This window comes from Anabrus simplex, chromosome 5 (assembly GCF_040414725.1).
Source record: "Anabrus simplex isolate iqAnaSimp1 chromosome 5, ASM4041472v1, whole genome shotgun sequence".
In the NCBI taxonomy this organism is placed as follows: Eukaryota; Metazoa; Arthropoda; class Insecta; order Orthoptera; family Tettigoniidae; genus Anabrus; species Anabrus simplex.
The window spans coordinates 141,091,336-141,097,335 of NC_090269.1; the positions used below are offsets into that span (position 1 = coordinate 141,091,336).

Here is a 6,000-nt window from a genome sequence, read left to right on the forward strand (position 1 = left end):
ATGATGATGATATGGCCTTAGTTTCTGTCACATGGAAAGATTTAGTTTTAAGAGAGAAGTAACCCTACAGTAAATAAACTTCTTCTGTTAACTCTAGCAAGAAGAACTAGTTCCCAAAAGAGAGACTATGATTTCAACATGTCTCCATCACAGGTCACAGCATGCTTAACAATATTGCCAACTTTGGAACTATTGTCCCGCTGGCTAGTGACAAGAACATGACAGAATATGAGACACGTCTGCCTGGCAACAAGACCATTAATTCCCAGGCTTCCACTATCCCTTGTGACAGTACTGGCTAGTGACAAGCACAATGGACAGTTAAGTCATGGAAACTGCCATGACACATCACTTTCAAACTCTTGAGGTTTCATTATGCTTGGTCTGAGGTTTACGGGCAGCTGTTTTTCTTGATACCGCCTGTTATTCCAGATGAAATTTCCAACACAGGATGTTCAAGTATTCGACGTACAGCTATTCTGGTATACACCCAGGAGCTAATAATGCCCTCCCTCCTGACTAAAACAACACTTTACTCTGTCAGAAATAATGAATAACTAGCATCACAAAGTGACAGGTAATTTTATTGACCAGAACTTAATTTCAGTCAACTTGTATCACTGCTAGACCATAAGTGCATTAACAAAAATGGGGCAGGCAAAAACAGCATTCGTCACATAAAAGTCATACATTTATACACTGACTGACAGAGCAAATGCAACACCAAGAAGGAGTGGTCAGAACTTTATGCCAATTGCAGGGTAGACTGACGTCACTGAGGTATGCTCATGATGTGAAATGCGCCGCTGTGCTGCGCACGTAGCGAACGATAAATGGGACACGGCGTTGGCGAATGGCCCACTTCGTACCGTGATTTCTCAGCCGACAGTCATTGTAGAACGTGTTGTCGTGTGCCACAGGACACGTGTATAGCTAAGAATGCCAGGCCGCCGTCAACGGAGGCATTTCCAGCAGACAGACGACTTTACGAGGGGTATGGTGATCGGGCTGAGAAGGGCAGGTTGGTTGCTTCGTCAAATCGCAGCCGATACCCATAGGGATGTGTCCACGGTGCAGCGCCTGTGGTGAAGATGGTTGGCGCAGGGACATGTGGCACGTGCGAGGGGTCCAGGCGCAGCCCGAGTGACGTCAGCACGAGAGGATCGGCGCATCCGCCGCCAAGCGGTGGCAGCCCCGCACGCCACGTCAACCGCCATTCTTCAGCATGTGCAAGACACCCTGGCTGTTCCAATATCGACCAGAACAATTTCCCGTCGATTGGTTGAAGGAGGCCTGCACTCCCGGCGTCCGCTCAGAAGACTACCATTGACTCCACAGCATAGACGTGCACGCCTGGCATGGTGCCGGGCTAGAGCGACTTGAATGAGGGAATGGTGGAACGTCGTGTTCTCCGATGAGTCACGCTTCTGTTCTGTCAGTGATAGTCACTGCAGACGAGTGTGGCGTCGGCGTGGAGAAAGGTCAAATCCGGCAGTAACTGTGGAGCGCCCTACCGCTAGACAACGTGGCATCATGGTTTGGGGCGCTATTGCGTATGATTCCACGTCACCTCTAGTGCGTATTCAAGGCACGTTAAATGCCCACCGCTACGTGCAGCATGTGCTGCGGCCGGTGGCACTCCCGTACCTTCAGGGGCTGCCCAATGCTCTGTTTCAGCAGGATAATGCCCGCCCACACACTGCTCGCATCTCCCAACAGGCTCTACGAGGTGTACAGATGCTTCCGTGGCCAGCGTACTCTCCGGATCTCTCACCAATCGAACACGTGTGGGATCTCATTGGACGCCAATGTTTCTATGTTTCACGTCTCTGCACAATATTTAAAATGAAATTTACCGTTGGTCTTTATAGCTATTGTTGAGAGTGAAGGAGAATTTCCTGCTGTGTATGTTTATCAGGAACTCAAGGGAGAGTTCATTAGTTAGTCGGAACATAGAAAAATGATGAACTCTTCTCAGAAGAACTCTTAAGGTTTCACCTTACTTTTTCCTGCCTGCTGGCTCTTTAGAAGTTGTGTGCGCGTGCGTTTTGTATTCAGGAATCATTCAAGGCATATATTTTCGCACTGCAAGTTGTGTGGTTAAGCTTGTTTTTAATATGTATAACTTTTGCTTTCTCAACGATGCATGTGTTTCTGCATTCGTCCCTGTTTTTATCTCCTCGTAAGATGTGTATTATTTAATGTAACACCTTGTGTAAAATATTGGGTTATATGAAGGAGTTATATCATGTTCAAGATCATGCTTTCACGTCTCTGCACAATATTTAAAATGAAATTTTACCGTTGGCCTTTATAGCTATTGTTGAGAGTGAAGGAGAATTTCCTGTTGTGTATGTTTATCAGGAACTCACGGGAGACTTCATTAGTTAGTCGGAACATAGAAAATATGATGATCTCTTCTCAGAATAACTGTTAAGGTTTCACTTTACTTTGTCCTGCCTGCTGGCTCTTCAGAAATGTGTGCGCGGGTGTTTTATATTCAGGAATCATTCAAGAAGAACACTTTCGCACTGCAAGATGTGTGGTTAAGGTTATTTTTGTTATGTATAACTTTTGCTTTCTCAACGATTCATTTGTTTCTATATTCGCCCCTGTTTTTATCTCCTTGTAAGATGTGTATTGTTTAATGTAATGCCTCATGTAATATAAATGCCTACATGCTGGCCTATTTCCCACATTTTGGCTGATGATGACGCAAAACAGCGTTGAAACTAGTTCCAAGTGCAAATACATGTTATAAATAAACTATAAGATTTTTGTATTGAAAAGGTGGACCGTTTTAAGTTTTCCTATTCCATTCTCAGTTCAATACGGACAAAAATGAAATTCCTAGGTTTAAATCAGACCCTTGAAGTAAAATATATTTCTTTTACATACTTTTTTTAAGTTTTCAATAGAAAACACCATTATCTGCAGATACGATATCTGCAACTGTTGCGTTTTAGAACGAGAATTGTTTGGAATCTTCATGAAACATCACACCCCAAGATTTTTGCCTTCCACTGGCACAGGGATTTATTAGAAACTAACACAAACGTCGACATCTTATGGTTAGGAACATGATGCTGTTGCCTGACATGTCCTGTACCAGTCTCCGGCGAGATCTAAACAGCATGACGACCAGTTCGAGTTGGAAACTTTTCCTTCGTACTGAACATCATCGTAGATACATAAAGAAGAAGTAGAAAACTGTGATACTGATAGTTTCAAACTAAATCACAGTACCCCAATATCTTATTACAGGTCTAAGTCGGCGGCAAGCACTATTAGGCTGATTCTCCACGAGCAGGTAAAACGCAGCTATTCGCCCGTCTAACTGCTCAAACTTTCCGCCTATTCTACACGAGCGGTTGAATTGACACCTGTACTTGCTTGCTTACTTGCTGATGCTTATGGGCTGTGTCTACGACATTTCACCCAGTCAATACTCCCGTACTCATGTAATAGCACTAGTATAAAATAAAAGTTCAGTTCAACAATTTATGTTTAATCTTGCAAGTAAATTACACAAACACTATTCTTCACGATATCACTTCATAACCCTAGATTGCTACAGCACACTGTTCTCATACGAGAAACCTCCATTCTTGCAATCACACTTCTTCTAAAGTATCCACTGCCTGCTCGATCTGCATCCGACGGTTGCTTATACTGCCTGCTCATTGCAACATTTTAACATGGCACTAAATGAAACACTTCGTTTACAAATACTCGCAGCAGGTGGCAGCACCAACCGGCTCCTGAACTGTCGGAATGAAATAGCGGGAAATAGGGTAGTACTGTATTTGTTTACAGTGAAAATGGTCTACTGCTGCGTGCCTTTCTGCAAATCAAAGAAAGGGAAACCAGAATGCCGTGGTATTTCATTCCATGACACCGGCTTTTTCAGGAGATCCAGTTGAAGCCATGTTTAGTTCTATAAGAATGGGCGGAGGGTGCAATGACATGACTGACTCCCGGGCTACTCAGAATTCTGTGAATAGAATTCTGAAATCCGGTATGTTAATATCCACCGATGGTGCTAACGTTATCCATAAGCAAAATTCAAAATTTTCTGGCTCAGTATCCTCTCCCGGACTTGACGATCCAGAGCCAGTGATGCCCGCTGTGTATGTACTTGATTTACTGGAATATGTTCGTGAGCCCCCTGAGTCGGTGTGTGTCACTTTGGAAACTGCTTCCCATGCATTAGTGTGTGGTTATTTAGTGCATGTAATCGAAAAAAAAAAAAACAATGCAGCACGAGCTTGAGTAACGTTTCCCCCTCAGTTAATGCATCCCCATTGATGATCTTAATCAGACAGTCTGTCAGAGGAGGCCTGCGCTATCCCCAGCAAGGATTTATTGGCCTAATTATGGGGCTACAGAATTTGTTGAGGCAGCTCTACCGTACTGCAAGAAATCTGCAAGTCTGCTCCAGACTATAAAAAACTATGTTCTACCCTCTTTAAATAATAATAATGTTATTTGTTTTACGTCCCACTAACTACTTTTACGGTCTTCGGAGACGCCGAGGTGCTGGAATTTAGTCCCGCAGGAGTTCTTTTACGTGTCAGTAAATCTACCGACACGAGACTGTCGTATTTGAGCACCTTCAAATACCACCGGACTGAGCCAGGATCGAACCTGCCAAGTTGGGGTTAGAAGGCCAGCGCCTTAACCGTCTGAGCCACTCAGCCCGGCTCTACCCTCTTTGTGCTACTGTAAGATTTTAAAGTGTATTAGTAACAATAAGCACCAGGAACTTGTGTCAGAAACTGTGGTGGCCAAATTCGTGAAACCTCTACTTAGTAATGTAGGGAAGTAGGCCTACCATACAGACAAAGTTTACAGGTTTTCTTATTCGTCGAAATCTCTTTCTCGAAAAGTCCTGAAGCTATCACTCTCTAGAGCACCACTTTATGCATACAATTCTTTAATTTTTCTGTTACTTTCAGATTTAAAATTTTGCTTGTATGCTTATCTAGCTGTATTCACGCGATAACTGGGTACGTCTGGTGCTGCGATCTAGCGGCAGTTTGTTTGTAAGTCGTGTTACACGTTTGAATATGGAATGAGCAGGCAGTATAAGCAGCCATCGGATGCAGATCGAGCAGGCAGTGAAAGTATCACACACTCTGATAATCCGAAATAGCACTCTCAAGGAATACACTCATGCTATGAGGAATCACTCAAGTGGAACCATTACAACCATCAAAAACATGACAAAGTCTCACATTATATTGCGGACAGAATTATAACACGATATTGGCTTCATCCAGAAACAAATTTAGAACTCTAAGAATCTCGACGGTAGGATTACAGAGCAAACAAGAAACACTGGTTGGAAATACCTGCTTGAGTCGCTTCGGATTAGTCATAAGCTTTTTACGGGGTTTGTCATATAAAGAACATTCAAATAAGATGTGGTTGGAGTCGCCTTTAATAATATTTGTACCACACGAACAGTTTGTATCCTGCGTTAAATGGAAACGAGATCTATATTGTGGGGTAAGGGCATGATTAAACCGTAACCGAATGATGTTAATAATGTGTCGTCTAGAATAGGATCCTCTTATACACCACGGTTTAACCGGAATTGTTGGTTGTAAATGATAATAAAAGTTACCTTTGACTTGTGCAGTCTGTCGCCAGTCATTCTGCCATTCTTGACGACCAGCCTGTCGGATAACAACTACATAATCAGAAGCAGGAACAATATTGTTTGTATTCGGAACAGGGAGCCGAGCAGCTTGTTTTGCAAGACAATATACTTTTTCATTTCCTAAGATACCCACATGGCCTGGTACCCATACTAATGTTATGTAAATACCGAAATTATCAAGTATATAAAGGAGACTCTTGACATTGTATACATACCAATTATAGGATAACTCGTACGAGACTAAAGACTGTAATGCACTCAGCGAATCCGTATAGATCGTAACTCGCGTATAGCCCTGACGCTGAACAAAAAGTAAAGGCTGCTGTATAGCGAAT

At 43.0% G+C, this 6,000-nt stretch overlaps 1 protein-coding gene across 1 annotated transcript in view; it reads right to left on the reverse strand.

The window, feature by feature from the left end:
• LOC136874409 (uncharacterized) overlaps positions 1 to 3,315 on the reverse strand; it is a 90,254-nt gene extending 86,939 nt beyond the window's left edge. The window contains exon 1 of the mRNA XM_067148042.2: positions 2,899 to 3,315. The gene's annotated coding sequence lies outside the window, so the exon portion shown is untranslated. The remainder of the gene's footprint in view (positions 1 to 2,898) is intronic.
• Positions 3,316 to 6,000: the final 2,685 nt, after the last annotated feature.